This window comes from Hemiscyllium ocellatum, chromosome 3, assembly GCF_020745735.1.
Source record: "Hemiscyllium ocellatum isolate sHemOce1 chromosome 3, sHemOce1.pat.X.cur, whole genome shotgun sequence".
NCBI classification, from domain to species: domain Eukaryota; kingdom Metazoa; phylum Chordata; class Chondrichthyes; order Orectolobiformes; family Hemiscylliidae; genus Hemiscyllium; species Hemiscyllium ocellatum.
Genome location: NC_083403.1, coordinates 69,403,684 through 69,423,033, shown reverse-complemented (window position 1 = coordinate 69,423,033; position 19,350 = coordinate 69,403,684). Strand labels below are relative to the sequence as shown.

The window sequence follows — 19,350 nt, the reverse complement described above, 5'->3', positions numbered from 1 at the left end:
GTTTACATTCTATCCCATCCTAAGCAGGGTTAGTTAAAAGGAGTGAATTTCAATTTGTTGAAATGTATCAAATGCTTACAGGGCTCCATATGGTAGATGCAGAAAGGATACTTTAATTAATGATGTGGGGGTGGGGGGGGGGGGGGGGGGGGCGGGGGCGGTGTGAGAGAGATTGAGAAGCAGGTAACACTGTTTTTGCCCCAAACTTTTACTTAGTTTCCAATTTGACAAAAAGTCACAATTCGCAAGTCTCACCCCTGAATACGGTACTTCTCATTGTAATGGGGGTAAGAATGGAGTTTTTATTTATTCCCACGTGTGATTGACAGAGCTGTGGACTATTTAAATCATTGGCTGCTGTTCTCATGTGAATTTGGTGATGTAGGGGTCCGAAGCCTGAAATGTGCGGCTTAAACCAGGTAAGAACAGTTCTGAACATTATTGATTGATCTAAATAGCATGTTGGAGATGTAAGGTACAGATTTAAGTCTGGTGCCATAAATTTTTGAGGGAGGAAAGTTACTCTTTGGGAGAGGTCATACGCCCTTTAGAATTTGTGAAAGGTGGAAATGTTCATGTGTAAGAAGTGTAGCCAATCATTGAGACTGTTAAAGCTGACACAGGGATCTGTCAGGACTATCGAGGCTTTTAAAACTTAAGCCCTTTTAATTCTTAATAGATGTGAAGGTTTAAATAAAAGATTACTTTCCATTTCAATCTGTCTGTTGGTACAAGCTTGAGGAGTTCCATAGCTGGTTTGGTGCTGCTTGTCAGATTTCACAAGGATCTATCATTACAGAAGGGTACCTTCTATTTCACATTTTTGTTCACAACCTCGAGTGGTTTGAACTTTTTAATGTGGGACTATGAATTCCAATGTTCATTACACTTGACTTAGTATTTGCTTTATAAAACTTTATTGAAGTGAAGGAATTTACACGTAGGAAATCTAATGTTTTTTTTGTGAATGAGTGTTTTTTTTTCAGTTTAGTGGCCTGCAGTAGAAAGTCTTTATTTAGTAGAACTTCATGTCTTCCTGTCTGAGAATGGCTCCTGAGGTCTGCCTGCACTTACTTGTCAAAGTGCATGAAAAGGTAAATACTGGTGGGTGAGGTCATTGCTCGACATGAGTTGACACTGTGTTGGCATTGGGGCTATTAAGTATTGGGTGTACATATGATGGCATAATTTTGCACAGTTGGCATAGTTTAGATGTGGAGTGCATGGCAGTGTGTATTGGAGAGGAAATTTAAAGATGAGTCTTAATTTGTGTTGCTAAACACAGGATTAACTTTTATTTGGAGCTCATTACCAAATCAACCTGGAGAGGTCACTGAAAGTAGACTCCAAGACATTCCCCTTGTCCTGCTCTGTACAGTACATTTATACATTCCGCGTTACAACAATGTCATGCAACATTGACTTCAGCACTTCCACCACCCTTCTGACCATTCATCCCTCCCCAGACAATTGCCAGCTGCAACATATCAATTGGGTGATATTTGTTATTTGTTGAAGCTGCAATTGTTTATTTTCCTGAGGTCATAACGACTAAATAATGTTTTGCAAATGCCCCCTTACAACGCTCACTGGTTTCCTGTATTCTTTCGTGAAGTAATTTGTTTACACATTTCGTTATACGTCATTTGGACCTTGGTACCTATGCTGTTTGTCCTTCAGTCCCCCCTGCTGATGGAGTGGGCTCTTCTCTCTACTATTTACAGCCATTTGTGTTCATCTTTATTTTTAAACTTTACTCTAGCATTGGATCCCTGACAAGTTTTCTGCCCACCCCACATATCGAATTGGCACCCTCTTCAGGTCTTCCTGGGGCACCCACCTTGCTGAAAGTTGAGAGTTCGGGCATTTTTTTTTGCCTAAGGTCATGTCGGCTTTATACCAAATCCTGGAATGAAAAGCAAGGTTTTGGAATAAGGGTAGGTCATTTAGGATTAAGATGAAGAGGAATTTCTTCACCGAAGTATGTTGAGTCTTTGCAATTTTCCATTCAAGAGGGCTGTGCTGGTGCAGTCATTGAGTATATTCAAAACATAGATCAATAGACTTCTTTCTACACATTAAAAACATTCAGGGCTGTGATGATAGTGCATGAAAATGCTATTAAAAGTAAAGGTCAACCGTGTTCTCACTGAATAGTGGAGCAAGTTCAAAAATCTCAGATGCATAATATTATTTGGCCATTAAAGCAATGGAGCCAAATGATCTGACCCCATCCACAGAACCTTTCAATTCTATTTCAATTTTAACTTCAAAATATCACTTCAAAGGAATATTTCTGAGTAATTACCGCGTATTTATTGGTCTGTTAGAGTATTTCAGAAATTCTGTGCCAACAGCAACGAAACAGATGTTTTTTCTTCAGGACTTTTATGGCCCAATAAAAGTGAGAAATTCCATAATGAATTTCATGCTTCAAAGAAATACTGTGATGCCTTGTGTGAGTTCCCCCACTGAAATCTTTCATGTTGTGGCTTTAGGAGAAGAGTACAACTAACAGAAGGCTGGTCAGGCTGCACCAGGCAACACTGCATTCACTCAATTGTTTTTCCACACTGGAATCTAAGATAATATTGTTTTAAGAGAGCATTTCCTCAGAATGTTAAAGTTTATAAATAATTTGATGACGGTGTTTGTGCAATATACTGCATTCAGAGGTACTGATTTGACAGATTTGGTTATTAACCAACTGGTTTATTTGGAAGCACTAACATTCGGAGTGCTGCTCCTTCACCAGGTGGTTCTGAACTAAAGTTTTGAACTTTCTGTTCTGAATTCAAAAGTAAATTAATTACCTTCATGTGTTTATTCTGCCTATCATAACCACAACAGTATAAACATTTTATCTATTAAGACCACTGAGGTTTTCCCAGACAGTCTAATATAATTACATGTTTTCTTGGAACTGATCTTTAGGTCACTGTTCCAAAATGACTTTTTGACCTTTTTATAAAAATAACCACAGAACTGCTCCACATCCATCTTCCTCTATTTTGATATCCAAATCCAAAAATATGTACATCTTTCATCGTGCTACCTGTGTGAATGGAATGAATTCTACTCGTGTTTACCTCATAGTTTAGGATCTTCAGCACTGAATTATGTAGATGAATACTTAGCTCATACAGATCTATTACAATGCCTCTACACTGCCTTAAACTACCGAAACAGTGCTTGATTTAATTATTAGACCAGTACACAATGCGATTACATTTGTTGGCTTCAAACATGGCTTAAATAAATAAATACGCTGGATGAAACACTGATTGTTGGAATTTCTTTCGATAAAAGCTCATTGTTATTTAATCAGACACTGGTAGTATCGGTCTCACAGGGAACATTATACTTATAGGTTATATTACTGGACTAGTAGCTTGAACCAATAATCCAGAAGATAAGTTTAGATTTTACCAGAGCAGTTTGAGAATTTGAATGCAGCTGTTGAACTGTCATACAGAAACAGGAAACAATAGTTATTGAGGGAAGGAGAAATACCATACTTGGATGGATTGACCTCAGCATGGTTCAACCTGAAACCAACATAGTTGACTTTAACTGCCCTCTCTATTGATCTTGTAAGCCTGTTATCAGGTCAAACAAGGGTTGGCATTAAATGCAGATTTTGCCAGAAATATCAAATCCTGAAAGAAAATTGGCATAGAGGGCCAAAAGAATTACACTGTATGAAGTTTCTAAAGCACAGAAACTTGTCTTGCATTTGAACTGCACAAACTGACTGATAACATTTTGAAGCCTACGTGTTAGCCAGTGCATAACAGAACCTTCTAAAATAGCCACTCTCCATCCATCTGGTGAATTCCATGACCTTCACAATTAACTTTTCAAATTTCTTTGCTGGTTGGATATGAGGTCAGGCCACTCACTGAATGCTTCTTCTGTTATTGTGGGACAGCTGGGCAGTCACGTGTTATATTAAACCAACAGAACTCAAAGTAAAGTAGCCTTAAATTTTCATTTGAAGTATTGCCGCAGCAGGCTTTCAGGATGAATTGTTTGCAATACAAATGACTGTTAGCTGCAGCTATAGTTTTATTTCCTTAATAAGACAAGCATTTGGATAGCCCAGAAACTTTGGTTTGCAATATGATTGGTAAAGTAAATCAATGACATATTATTAAAATCCTATTAATGTAACAAGTAAGAATTCATATGATAGGCTAAATAATTAAGTAACTGAACAACTGCTAGTGAATAATGCAGATTAGGTTTTTACCTCATTCCAGAAAGCATTATTTTCCATCATAAATATCTAGAAATTGAATTAATAATGGTATCGCAAAGTACATCAAGAAAAGAATGAAGCAGTTCCAATCAAATTGGAAACAGAAACACCAATGAAGATGAGGAAAGAAAATGAATAAGAAACATTTTTTATAAAAATAGAATAAAGTTATTAAATGTAAAGGATGCTCCGAGGCATGATATATTGGCGAGACCTTTCAGACACTACGACAGTAGATGAATGGACATGGTGCAACAATCACCAGGCAGAGGTGTCCTCTCCCAGTTGGGGAACACGTCAGCGATCAAGGACATTCAGCCTCTGATCTTTTGGTAAGCATCTTCCAAGAAGACCTTTGAGATACACAGCAATGTAGAATAGCCAAGCAGAAACTGACAGCCAGGTTCCGTACCTATGAAGATGGCGTCAACCGTGATCTTGCGTTCATGCCGTCCTACATGTAACCTCACCATACTGTTCTGTGTTTGTACAATCTGCATTACTGACCTGTTTTGACATCATCACCCTAATAACTTGTCATGATCTCTCTCTACTTAATTAGTTTGTACTGTTTTGGATTACTTGTTATTTTGATTAAACCATCAGCATGCAACTCTCTTACCCATCATGTTACTCCAACTGCTTGGTTTGTCTCCAGCACTACCTTATTTTTAATTTGTTGTAATTATCTCTCTGCCTCAATTAATCAGATTATAGGTCATCATTTCACTTGCTATTCAGCTGTTGACACTTACCTCACACTGTCTGACACTTTTGATCACCTACAGAGACTTAATATTCAGTCTATCGAGAGTCCATCCACATGATTTGTATGATCTTTTGATCTCTCTGCCTATAAATTCTGCGCCTGCATGCTTCTTTTCGCTTGAACTGATGAAGGTGCAGCACTCCAAAAGCTTGTGATTGCAAATAAACCTGTTGGATTATAACCTGGTCTCGTGGGACTTCTAACTTTGTTTGTCGTAAGGGTGCCATTCGTTCAATGCACAAGCAACATAATGAACAAGAAAAATAATATCAAACAAATAAGTCTCGGTAAATAATAATCAAGTAGCCTTTTTTTCCTACTTGAGAGCTGTTATTATTCACTTGTGATTTCTTCATTTATGATTTATAAAGTTATTCTAGCTCATTAAACATGCATGGGATTCATTTATCATCCCACGAGATGGTACCTTGAAATTAAGGCGAGAATGAAAATATTTTCAAGGTAAAGCCCAGGCATCATTATTTGGAGAATCAGAATGCATTTAAGGTTTTACAATTTAAAATATATAGTTGTTCAGATGGACAGTGTATATCAAAAAGAATTTTGAAAGTGTATCAAGTGGTCAGGTAGCAGACACACAAAACAATCTGGACGATTAGTGTTACTACCGGTGTTGAGCTACTTGTGATTTAGTGGTGCAACTTCATGTATCTATATGTGTCTATAATTAGAAAAATGTGTATGGGTGGAATTTAATATCTGTAATGTGGGATTCACCTGCTGGCAGGAAATCTTGTGTGAATCCTCTCTCACTTTATATGGTGAAAGCTGGCTCGTATTGGGTGCCCATCAGACACCTAACTGGCTGCCTTTGTAGTTTGCCAAGATTAAAGGCTCCTGAAGAGGGAATCCTGTCCTCCCCTCCCCATCACTGAAGCTGCCAACCACTGCTACAGCTATCGCCCATCAGTGACTCCAAAAGGGATGGCTGATGAGACTTTCTTCAATGAGTGGCCCCAAGCCAAAGGTTGTGAGAGTCACTGGACATGGTCACAGGAGTTGACATCAAGGGCGAAGCGGGTTTTTATCTCTCAGCAAGCACGCCTCTTGCTCATTCTGAGTACCAAACAAACAGCATGTCTTTAAACAAGAAGCCCATGAAGTCCGCCAGTAAACCTAGAGCCGGGGTTCCCTTTTTTGGAAAAAATTGGTGTGCCATTGCTGGAGCAACCTTGCTGCCTTTAGTTGCTATTGTTGGAAGGTTTGAGCTGTTTTTAGTTTGCCTTCCAAAATGGCAAGGTTTCGAAAGCAAGAGGGAATCTTGCTGCAGCTACATTGGCAGGAGGTAGGAAAGTCACAGTGTCTTCAGCTGAGCTGATTGGCAGATCAGGTCTGGGAGGAGGAGAGAATTAATAGTGAAAGTGTCAAACAACCTTAGAATCAGAGCCTCCACCCAATCCTTAACAAGGTAAATGGCATCAAGGTTTTCCATTGAATTTGGGGATGCTTCATGTCAACTTGAAGCCAATAGAGAATTGTAGTCTCAGACTGTAAATCCAATATGGGATGTTTGTCTTCAGTTGGGCAGAAGTTAGGGAATGTAGGAATATATTGAGGCCACATCAATGGCTTGGACTCCTGAAGACAGAATTTTGTTTAGCAAAGAGATTGTTTGCCTAATCGAGGGCTTGGATTGGTGGGATGCTGAGAAGATCAGGGGCATGCATGGTGATTAACATCAATTAAGTTAATACAGTAAATGAAGCTTTTGTAAAAGAAAAGGAAGATAATGGAGAAAGGAGATGATTAGAATGCTCGCACTTTACTTTGTTCATGCTTGGAACTCAGAATCGATTATTACAGCAATGTCACATGGAACTATTGGACATATTGATGCAGCTGCAGTAAGGAAGAGAAATAGGAACTAATGAAGACCAGTATGACTCTGTTTGCAGTTAGGACTCTTAAATGCTTTCTGCTTCCTTTCTGAAGATCAGAACTCCCGTCTCTTCTCTCCTTTTACAAAGCGCAATTTCTAATTTATACTTCGCAATTTTGAAATTGATCGGTAATAATAAAATCGTATGATTGTTTGCCAATATATCACACGCTGTTTTACCGCTGGTGACTTAATATTCCAATCATATTTAATTATAGAAAAATCATCCACAAATATCTTTCTCAATTGTATCGGTTTGGCTGAAATGCAAATCTTCTCAATATCTCTAAATGTGATCCAGCTTATGATTTATTTTGGTAATGGTTTGCTCACATGCAGATTTCTTAGACAGGAGAATAATTATAGTGAATATTTCTTTTAATGGCTCTATCTTTCTCAGCCAACAATGCAAAGACACAAAATAATGACATAAAGGTGTTTAGGTCATTCTGTAAAAATGCATGTTTCATTAACACTAATTTGCTAAAACACGATTGACGAATTGGGGACATGGTTTGTAAAGCATGGAGTTTTAAAGCGTGCATTGGTTATAATATGGTTCAGTTTAAATGGTGCTGCTATTTCATGATTTTCTTATAACTGGGATTGCGCAAGAATGGAACTATTGTGTTCTCGCAGAACTGACTATAAAATGTTATTTACTGGTTACCAAAGCGTCTGCTTAGTTCTTGCAGGATTTTTCTTTAGTTAAGGACCATGGACTGAAATTTTGTTCAAGGCTGTTAAAGGTCCAATGTAGTTGTTTTTTGCTGCATGTGTAAACAATCTGATGGAAGGTTCATTTTCTTAAAATTAAAGGCATCTCTACTTGATTGAATACAGTGCCATGCAGGCTATAATTCTACAATATCCAGTCAGAAAATACACTACTAGAGTGCGTATGTGCTTTGAAGCTGGGAAAAGATCAAGAGCATAATGAATATTTTATGAAAGGGATGAGTCAGAACAAATGTCTTTGGCCTGATTCTTTTTAACTGCTGCAGGACTATCTCCTCACCCATTGAAACCAGGCATCTTGACATTTTAGGACAATCAATATCCACACTTCCCCTACCCTTTATGTGAGTGTAGATTAGCTTGTACTTCCTTGTAAAGACACATCCAAGGACATCTTGCCTCTACCAATTCAACTGGACCCCAGGGCTTTTTAGGATTCTTTCTTTTCTTGGCTTTCAAACCCTTCAGATTGCAGGTACTCATTATCCCTGAAACAATGGATTAATTCATGGAATTTGATTTATAAAATATTGATTAGAAATAAATCCAATTCCTCTGGTGAGGGCCAATCTCAAAGGGTGACAGGAACTGACACTATAATAATGCAACTCTGTCTACAACATATCCTGTCCTAGAGTGGAAGTGCAGGATTGGTAAATTTTGACTTTGCCTCAAACATTAAATTGCCAGTATCCTTTCAGTGTTGTTATGCATTGGTTGATGAGAGAAAATACCCTTGATATCAAGGCAGAATTTTCACCAAGTATGGTATTAAAGAAGCTCGAGCAAAACCAGTCAATGGGAATCAAGAGGAAAACTTCCCTCCATATGGAGCTATACCTATAGTTAACAAACGGAGATCGCTGAGGTTGTTGGAAGCCAATTATTTACGGTTCAGAATATCACTGAGGGGACTTCTTTTGTGTTCGGGCTTATTATGACATGCCTCTGGAGCAGGTGGAACATGAGCCTAAGCCTTCTAGTATCAAGAACTTTCACAGTTCCTTAGTCCTAGGTATAATCATCTTCATCCATGACTATCCCTCTTACGTAAGGCTAGAAGTGAGGATGATTGTTGATAATTGAACAGTGTTCTTTACCATTCACATTTCATCGATGCTGAAATTTAGACATTATGTTGGGTGCAGCAACAGCAAGATAATGTTCAAGCTTAGACCTATAAGTGACAAATAACATTTGTGCCTCTCAAGTGCGAGGCAATGACCATTTCCAACAAGAGTGAATTTAAGTATCTCCCCTTAATTATCAACCATTTTAGTGTTGCTGAATCTTCCAAAATCACCATTGACTAGAATCTTAACTGGACCAGCTATTTAAAAATTGTAACCACAAAAGCATGTCAGAAACTAGAAAGGCTGTTATGGGTGACTCACCTTCTAATTTTCCAAGTCCATCCAGGATCTAACTGGCACAAGTCAGAAATATTCTCTACCTGCTGATTTCAGTTCCAGTGATACTCAAGAAACTCAAAATAATTCAGGACAATACAACCGCTTCTTTGGCAGCCTATGCACCACATTATAGTTTGATCCCTCCATAGCGACATTATATAATGTAAGAACATACACAAGGTTGCTGCAGCAACTTGGCAAGGCTATTTGACTGCATCCTCCGAATCTGTGATCTCTTCTTGTAGAACAAGATTTCAAATGGTAACACCATTAGCTGCAGGTTCTCCTCTGAGTAACACCATCCTGACATTACTATACCTTCACTATCACTGGATCAAAATCTGATACTCCCATCTGAACTGCACTGTGGGTGTACCTGCACAAGATGATCTGCAGCATTCTAGGTGCCAACTCACTGCCATCTTCTGAAGGGGTAGTTGAGACCAGGCAATAAATTCTGGCCTTGCCAACAATGCTATTATCCCACAAATGAATTAAAACAGCACTCGTATGCTTCTGAATTTTAAAATCTTCAAGTTTAATTTGATTAACAAAGTGGTTGCCCAGCAACTGTATCACAAGTTTACATGAATTAATGACGAGATTATTTACAATCCATTAAATTCTACATTTGGGGATGAGTTTAACTAAACATCCTGAACTTTCAATCATTTATATTTGATCATGGAATTGGCTGTTATGACAGACTATAAAATTAATGATAGTAGTGAGTTGCAATGGAAGTGGTTGACAAGCCACTGATTGGAAACTAAAGTATCAGGTATATGTAAAAATAACTGCACATCCTGACTATCATGTGCGAGAAAACTAGATGAAGTGTCTGACTAGTTGACATTGATATTTCACTTGATTTAATATCCCTAATCCCAAATTAGGTTTTTCTGAAAAGATGGCAGCAAGCTATATTTGACAGGTTACTTGACAGAAATATTTGCCTTGTTTTTTTTCAAGGGATATGACAAAATCAGCACTTATTGCCCATTATCTAATTGGCTTGCTTTGTACCCTTGCAGAGAGCAGTTAAGAGTCAATCCTGTTCATGTAGGTCTGGAGTCACATTAGACAAGGCCAGTAAAGAATAAGGATGGCAGATTTTCTTTTCTGAGACATAATTTAACCAGACTTTTACAACAATTGACATTAGCTTCAGTCACCTTACTGAGGCTTTATATTCTGTATGTACTCACTGAATTTAAATTCACCACAGGCTGTTGTGAGGTTTGAACTCATTTCCTCAGAACATTAGACAAGGTTCTCAGATTACAGTGACACGACAGCTACTGCACTAATTCCCCTGTTTTGGTGCCTCTCACTTAGTCACTGACAATAGTTTGGATTATATATGCTCGAGATCGTATTTTCAGTTACTACCCAGAGCTTGCTAAATGTTGTTCACTAATAGATTGCCAGTCTAGTTACTACTTACAAGTTTTATTTATGTTTTTTCCCTCCTCATTGTTTGTCATAATCCAAAATGTGTCAGAGGAGACATGATGTATTGTTTTCAATATTTTGCCTCATGCCAGTTTGTTTTATTTGCCAGTAATTGCTGGAAAATGGTGTGGCTTTCAAACTTACAAATCAATATGTGTCAACTACTGGACTTCAGCAGCTTATTCTCTGGTGGAAATTTTCAATAGTGCTCAATACCCATCACATTAATATGAAGGATCAAAGAAGAAGCTATGATAGGATGCCACAGAATTAAATTTTGTACTCACATCTGCCTGCAGACAGCAAACAAAACAAAAAACACTGGTGGTTGTTTCTGCTTCAATATTCATGATCATCTCCAATTGGCTGTCTACAATAGTACATGTGTATGAGTTTTGTCCACAAGCATCATTGATGCCTTATTTTTGACTTGTGTTGATAATTATTGTACACAAATCACTTAAAATGTGCAGAAAGTGATGATCCGACTTCCAGTTCCTAAGATCCTCCTTGAACCTGGATATGTAATTCACTGGCTCCAAAGAAAATCATTACCTTCAGACAAGAAGAAGGGAAAAGATCTCTGGAAGAGAAGAAATTTGTTTACAGTGGAGGCTGGAGGAAGACCAAGAAAATATTCACAGTATCTTGTTTATAAGGAAAAGAAAGCAAGATGTCATTGACAAATTAGAGTAAGATGATTACTGTCTCTGAAACATAATGTTAGAAAGTCATTTTGTACATTAACTATTTCTCCAGCAGTATTGATCATAAAAATAAGAGCAGGAGTTGGCAATTCAGGCCCTTGGATCTGCTCCATCATTCAATATTGTTGTGGTTGGTCTCATCTCAGCTTCAACTCTACATTGTCAATGGGTATTCTCCAATCTAACACATATAACGTGTCTTTTTACAACGCATCATTTGAGGGATGATATTCTAAACTTGGTCTTTTGCTTAGTTCATCTGATATGAACTCCATATGTCCCAAACATGTGAAAAGTGCCCTAATTCTGCATAACATGGCAAATATAGCCTCACTTCAAATTGAGGCAAATATATTTGAATGAGAAATGAGGTGCATACAAGTTATTTGGCTGTATCTAAGCAGTTGATTAATAATTCCACACATTTAAATATCGAGACTAGAATAACTCTGCAAAATCTCATGGTCACTGTCAAATCTTCAGAATTAGCATCTAATTAATTTGATTTAATAAACCGAGCCAATTCAATATCTGATAAAATGCATATAAATAAGATTTTGTGTGAGTTAACATGAGGGAATAATTAAATTGGTTTCGAGAGACAGATTAAATGGTTTTTGCCTTTGCTTATAAATAAGCCTTTGACATGAGGCTTTAATATTGTAATGGTGTTTAATATATGACACTGTCATTTGACAAGCTCTAAGCATCTTCATTTGCACAGACTGTGTCATAAATGTTATTCACCATTTCATTTAGATGTCACTGAAAAGTTGTCATTGATAAACATTACAGCACCAGCAGCTATAACCAAAGCCAGTAAAATGTCAAATTGTCAGCTATAATAGCATAATCTATAAAAATATCAGTGCTAACAATTGCTAGCGAATTGCAGATATTTGGCAGTCTTTGCAATGATGACATGTTGTGTCATCCATTACAGCTTTTGCATTTTCATAACGATCACATGAAGCAGAATTTTTCTTCTACCTGGATTAGTAAAAGAGATGGCAAGAAGGAAACATAACTGGGTAAATTGGAGAGTTACTGCCCCATCACCCCCTGCACTGTCCCCAATCCCTTCATGTCATCTCACCAGTTATATGAACAAGGTGATCCTCTTGGGAATTTCTCAATTCATCACTGCTCAAAGCCCTTAATTAATGGCCAGTTAAGAGCCTCAACTTGCCTCTTCACCAATTATCGGCCTACCCAGTCATTAGGAACGGCACTTGGTTTCCTGGGCAGACTTCATACAGAGTCAGGAGTTACTTCTATTTGCCCAGTATTTGGGGACAGCTGGAAGCAGGGATACAGAGCAAAGGAATAGCCTTCTGAAAGCCATCCCTTGCCCTTGCCTCCAAATGTCTTTGAGATAGTGACCTCAACTAATGACTTTTAGGCCCCAGAATTTGCCAGCCTCTGATTGGCCAGCAACTTCTGGCAACCTGGGACACCATTATTGGGGCCTGTGATAGGCCAAGAAACTTACTTATGCTCTGCTTGTCAGCTGTTACTAAGCTAATTGGCATGCAATTAATTGGGTTATCTCAATGGTGGGGATGGTATTTTAGTTGCCACATAACACATTAATTCACCTCCAAACTGACTAAAATGGGAAAATTGCACTGATAGTTTGCAGAAGAACTCAGAAGTAATGGAGTCATCTGGTACTTTGGCAGAATAGAAGTTAGATAAACATGAATTTAGAAATGTATCCCATTTCAAAATCAGAGCAGTGCAGGTAGCCTGTGAATTAACAGGGATATTCCAATTTAAGAAGATGTTCAAATGGCTGAATGAAATGAACTTTAAGATGATTAGTATGAAATACTGACTTGCATTGTGTAGTTTGAAGCCTGTCATTTCTTGGTCATGAGTGTTCCTCATCCAAGTTCCTATATTAGTTCTGTATATTTAAATTCAGTGAACTTTGCATCACAGTTCCGCCATTGCAATAAGTTGACCTGTTGTAATGTGGTCCATTTTATGGCAATCATAATGTGACGTAATAATGTGATGCTGCTAAAAAAGTCATTCTAAAAATCAAACAACATCAGGTTATAGTGTCGTTGGACTATAACCTGGTTTTGTGTGATTTTTAACTTTGTCCACCCCAGTCCAACACCGGTACCTCCACATCATTATAAATGTCATGGCAGATCATTTAAAAAGGAAGCACTTACTTTATTTAGCATGAAAAATAGATAGGCCTGAAAATTGTGGCCTGACTTATGAAGTAGTAGGACAGCAAAACTGGAGTATCCTGCATCATTACTCCTCTCAAACTGACAGCAATGTCTGGAGCCCACACACAGAGCAGTAAACATGGAAATCAGAGTTTGCTGTCATGTCTACACTGCCTCATAATTCATATTGTTGAAGATCTCTGACAATGTAATCAATTCAAAGTCACTGAGCTACAATACTATGACACTATTGAATCAAATTTAAAGTCTGTTGAACAATTTGTAGAATGAGATGCAACTGGAATTTTAGTAGTCCACTAAAGCCTAACAGCCTACTGAACAACCGCATTACCTCTTAAAAACTAAAAAAAACGCATTTCATTTGAAATAAAGTTTGTTTGTGATATTTTGGCCTCCGCTTCATCTCATTATTTAACCACAATCATTTAGTTATTTTCCTGTCTGTGCAGCGTTATTCAAAGTGCAAGGGTCAGTACATCTTACTTTCCAGTCTTGCTGTCTGAGAGAAAACTGCCGTATTACCTGCTGCTTATTGTAGTGATTGTAATGAGGTCAGCCAGCTGGGCATCACCGATTCTGTGTTCCCTAATTGGGTCTGTTAATCTGGTCCAATCAGGAAGCCCTAGCTGACAGATAAAAAGGGTGAATGTCAGAGATACTGGCACTCTGGCATCTGACTCTGAATAAGGCAGTACTAAAGTCAAGGACTGCTCGTGTGTAAATAAAGGGAGACTCGGTGACAGTGTAACAGGATCTGTGGAGTTATTTCATTTACATTACTTGATGACATCCCAATTGCAGGATGCTTAGAGATTCACTTGACTTGATGCTGATTTTATATTGACACCAAGAAACAGGGAATCCATGCACAGTATTATCATAAGTTCTTGTGGTCAGTTTCTGTTGAGGTCAGTCATGAATGCTGTTGCTTCACTGCTCACTCTAAAATCTGGGTCAGTGTTTCTGCTATGATATGACAGAAGGTGTTTCATATGAGTGTCTCATGTTCATAAATTTAAATTCACAATTAATTAAAAAGCAGACTCTTTTAGAAAGAGAAAAATATCTACAATTTGCAAAAGTAAAGTTGATACTTGTTTAATATATGCACACCAAGTGAAAAATAGCATAAGTGGCTCTCAAAGAACTGCCAACTTCAGAATACAGTGTTATTTTAACTAAAGCCAAAGCTGTTTTTGCACCTAACATGTTTTACTTTCAGATTAAATCAATAGATATTATCAATGTTCCATCCAATTGCAAAATTTCTATGCAGAGGCTAGGTTAAGATTAAAAATCACACAACACCAGGTTAGAGTCGAGGTTAGAGTAGAAAGATACAGCAGCTCAGGCAGCATCCTGAGGAGCAGGAGAAACGATGTTTCGGGCATAAGCCCTTCATCAGGAATGAGTATAGTCGAACAAGTTTATTTGGTAGTACAAGCTTGCAGAGTGCTGACGAAGGAGCAGAGCTCCAAAAGCTTGTACTTCCAAATAAACCTGTTGGACTATAACCTGGTGTTGTGTGATTTTTTAATGTCATCCACCCCAGTCCAACACTGACACCTCCATATCATAGGTTAAGATTGTTTAGTTCATAGTTTATAGTGGGGGGTAAATATCTTTTGATGACATTTCAATTGGAAATGAGACAACATGGAAAGGTACAGAGGAAATCTAGATGTTAAAGACATAAAAGTGGCATTTCAAAGGATATTCAGAGGCATGCTTGTTAGAAATACATTAATTTCCTTATTAAAAATTGTCCATTCTGGATTACTTTAAGTATTTCCACAATTCATAGCAAATGAAAAGCAAATTACAACTAGTACAGGCACATCCAAATCAATATGATTCCAGTGAGCAAATATAAGTGTCCCCCTCATGCCACACAGTGTTCCCTATTCAACTACTGATCCTTTCATAAAACCCCTCTCCTCTTCTCCAATCAGCACAGTTCCGAATGGCATTCATGTTCCAATTTCCAACTGTGTTAATTTTTTAATGCATTAATGAGATCTAAGACCTGTATTTTTTGGCCATCCCTAATTTCACTTGAATTCAATGACTTGCATGCCATTTCAGAATGCTGTATTTACTGGTACTGTCTTATCTTGGTAAGCTCAGTTGCCTCCTGTGCCACTCTGGTTATCGTTATACAGTTGCTACCATTGTGCTTTCGTTTTAACTTTCCTAATGTCCTCCTGTAAACCCAACTCACCAGTTAATAATTGGAAAACATGTTAGCATTTAACAGAAATGTGGAGACATGCTTTTGATTTGTAGAACTAACATTTGTGCTGTTAAAGGGAACAGAATTAAGGACCAGGAATCAGGTTATGTGCTGTAATAGGTCAGCCAGAAAGGAATTCTCAAGGGATTCTGTTGTTGTTGTTTCAGAAAACTGAACCATCATGAATATTGGCAAAAAAACTGAATATCTCTACCTTACGCAATGCAGATTTTTTAGTTAAACTCATGAAACCTAGCAAATGATCATCTCTTACCAGATTTGGCTTTCATACTATAACGTGTGGGAAGGTGGAGTCCTTGTAATAATTGTGCCGTGAATTCCACATTCTGATTTTTGAAATTTGTGATCTGCATTCAACTTGAAAGCTCAGTATGTCTGGGTCAGTCCTTAAAATTCTGGGAAAAGGATATTTGATAAACTGCCATACAATTTTGAATTCATTTAAAATCAGAAATTGTAATAAAATTGTAAAGAATGTAGTAGTGCTTTCGAATTAGACCAGATGCAAATGATCTCGAAAATGCCTCTTAAATCTATTGGGGGAATGGGACCATTATCTAAAATAAGCAGTTTGACCTATTGCAATAAACATGATATAGTGTTTAGTTTCATACCTTCTATGCTTTTTGAGTTCTACTTCATCCGTCGTTCAGAGGCATAGTATTTAAATTGCACAGAAACAATTCATTCCCAACAGGATTACCATCAATAAGATACTTGGATCCATAACACTAAGTTGCCGCTGCTTGCTCCTTTGATATCAAGTATATCAAGTACTAGTATCAAAGGGGATCTGTCATCATGGTAAAGTATCTAAGAGATGTTTCTGTGGTGGGAACAAGGAAGGGACAGAAGAGTTTGTGCACCATTTCCATTACAATGATGCCATGTGCTAAGTGATATAGTGTTACGTGCTAACATAGCTTGCCTGAGGGGGCGTTTTCTGTAGGGAAGCAAAAATATAGAATTTGATTGGTTTATAATGACTGTGGCCTTTTAATATTGTAATTTGTTCAGTACCTCCTTCAAACTAGATTGGCTGAGGATGACATCAGCAATCACTCCTTAAATAAGAAAGTTCTAAAAATGAAAGTGCAAAAATGTTAAAATATGATTCACAAATTATTTTAATCATCTTTTTGAAATGGAGAATGCCAACATCACTCAACTCATTGTAAGAATTTTAACATCTGTTCAATGGTGTAAATTGTTTTGATGTCTTTGCTAAAACAGGGCATGATAAGGTACATTGTGTATGTGTAAAGAATCGTCTGCTTAAGACACATGAAACAATCTCTTAATTAATTACATATTTAAGAAACTATTCTGCATTTACAGTGTCAGTTTTTTGGTTTTCTTTTAGCTTGGGTGCTAAACTTTGGAATGTTCATACTCCTGTTGTGTATTTGGTGACCCTATTGTTATTTGTAGTGTTTTCCCAGCACCCTTTCTCGAGTTCTACTGCACAAGGCCAAATTTCAACATCTAAAAGATGTGCTGAAAGTTTGAGATCACCATAAAGGTGACTTAAAATCCTTAGAGAGATAAGATTCATGGAAAAGAGATTACATTGCAGTCTGACATGCAAAGAGTAATGGATGAGTTGAGTGGCAGGGCCAATTGAAGGAGAGATAAGAGAATTTAGGACATGACATTCTCAAAACTTAAGTGTTTAGATTTGGAAAGCATACAAAAGTATCTAAGCTGCTTGTTGAATTACTTATGAAAGATATAATCCATTTGGCTGCTAAGATAGAATTTAATATAGCATCAGTTTATGGTGTAAAATGAAGTGAAATTAAATAAGAAAGACCAAACTGTTAGTATCAAAGGCTTACTAAGACAGCTTGTTCTTGTTCGCCTAAATAGGATCTGTGTTAGAATTATTTGGACAGAACACACTAGAAGAAGCTGATTCCATAATTATACTGCGTCGAATAACATACATTCAAAGCTTTCAGAAAACTGGCAAATTCTCCACTGGTCAAAGATCTGTTAGTAAACATTATACATTCAAAGCACATAGTTACTTAATCATTTGTAAATCTTCCTGTTTCCACATTCTGGGATGTTTTAGTTTATAAGTGAGAGTATAAAGTCTCAGAGGTGATCTGAAATGGAGTAACATGATCTTGGTTCTTTATGAAAGCTTAAGAACCTGGAACTGGAGGAGGAAACTCAGTCCCTTGAGCCTGCACCGCCATTTGATATGACCATGGCTGATCTCATCTCAGTCTCACTTCCATTTGTCTGCCCGCTTCCCTTAATACTTCAACCCCTTACTAATTAAAAATTTATTTATCACAATCCTTTGACAGAAGTGATTTCTCCTCATCTCTCTTAAAACTGCTAACCTTTAACCTAAAACATGGCCTCTCGTTCTCGATTGCCCCAGGAGGCAAAACATTCTATGCCTATTTTGTCAGTCCCCATTGGCATCTTATATACCTCAATTCTGTCTCCTCTCATTCTTCTAAACTCCAGAGAGTATAAGGCCAAATTGCTTAATCTCTCATTATAAAACAAAACCTCATCTCTGGAATCGATCAAGTGAATCTTCTCAACTCCAATCCAACTACATCCTTCCTCAAATGTGGGGATCAAAGTTGTACGCAGTTTTCCAGGTGCATTCTCACTAGTGCCTTGTACAGTTGCAGGAGCACTCCATACTTTTATATTCTGTCCCTTTGTGAATAAGTGCCCCAATTCCATTTGCCTTAATTATTGCCCGCATTTTAATTTATCTGAAAAATCTGTATCAAGTGGATGCAAACCAAAAGCAAAACCGTTGAAATCCAAACCATCAGGAGGCAGTAAAACAATCCATCTAACACAGTACTCACACTGCAACAATACTTTTGAGCCTGTTTCAGAAGCAATATTAAAAAAAAATTAGGAATTGTTTTATGTGTAATAGCCAATTTTCTTGGGAAGTGGGCAGTTCAGTTGCAGAACCAGCAATGTTGGCTGGGACAAGATGGCTTCTGTTTGTGCTGCAGTGTTTGCCTTTAATTACAAAATGAACAGAATCAACCTTGCTTTATGTGCAGCACTTAATAAGCTTGAAAGACAGTCAATTGCTAAATTTTCTACATTATCACCTCAGCAGGTGTTTTCGGGTTCAGTTCCTAATAAAACTGGGAACTGCTCCAAACCAACTGCTACATGTTGCTGAACTTGTGTGCAGTTGTCCCACTTTTATTATGAAACAATCAATTTAACACAGATCAATGAGCTAAGCCCATATTCTTTGATGTGGTAAAGACCCAAAGAGCAGCACAAAACTGCCCACCAATTTTGCACATATTAGATTAGATTACTTACTTATAGTGTGGAAACAGGCCCTTTGGCCCAACAAGTCCACACCTACCCGCCGAAGCGCAACCCACCCATTCCCCTACATTTACCCCTTTACCTAACACTACGGGCAATTTAGCATGGCCAATTCACCTAACCTGCACATCTTCGGACTGTGGGAGGAAACCGGAGCACCCGGAGGAAACCCATGCAGACACGGGGAGAATGTGCAAACTCCACACAGTCAATCACCTGAGTCAGGAATTGAACCTGGGTCTCTGACGCTGTGAGGCAGCAGTGCTAACCACTGTGCCACCATGCGGCCCAAAATGTTGCTGATGTAACAC

The 19,350-nt window shown here is 37.8% G+C and overlaps 1 protein-coding gene across 2 annotated transcripts in view; it reads left to right on the top strand.

The window, feature by feature from the left end:
* Nucleotides 1-19,350, top strand: part of cep85l (centrosomal protein 85, like) — a 289,277-nt gene that overhangs the window by 200,289 nt on the left and 69,638 nt on the right. The window lies entirely within an intron of this gene.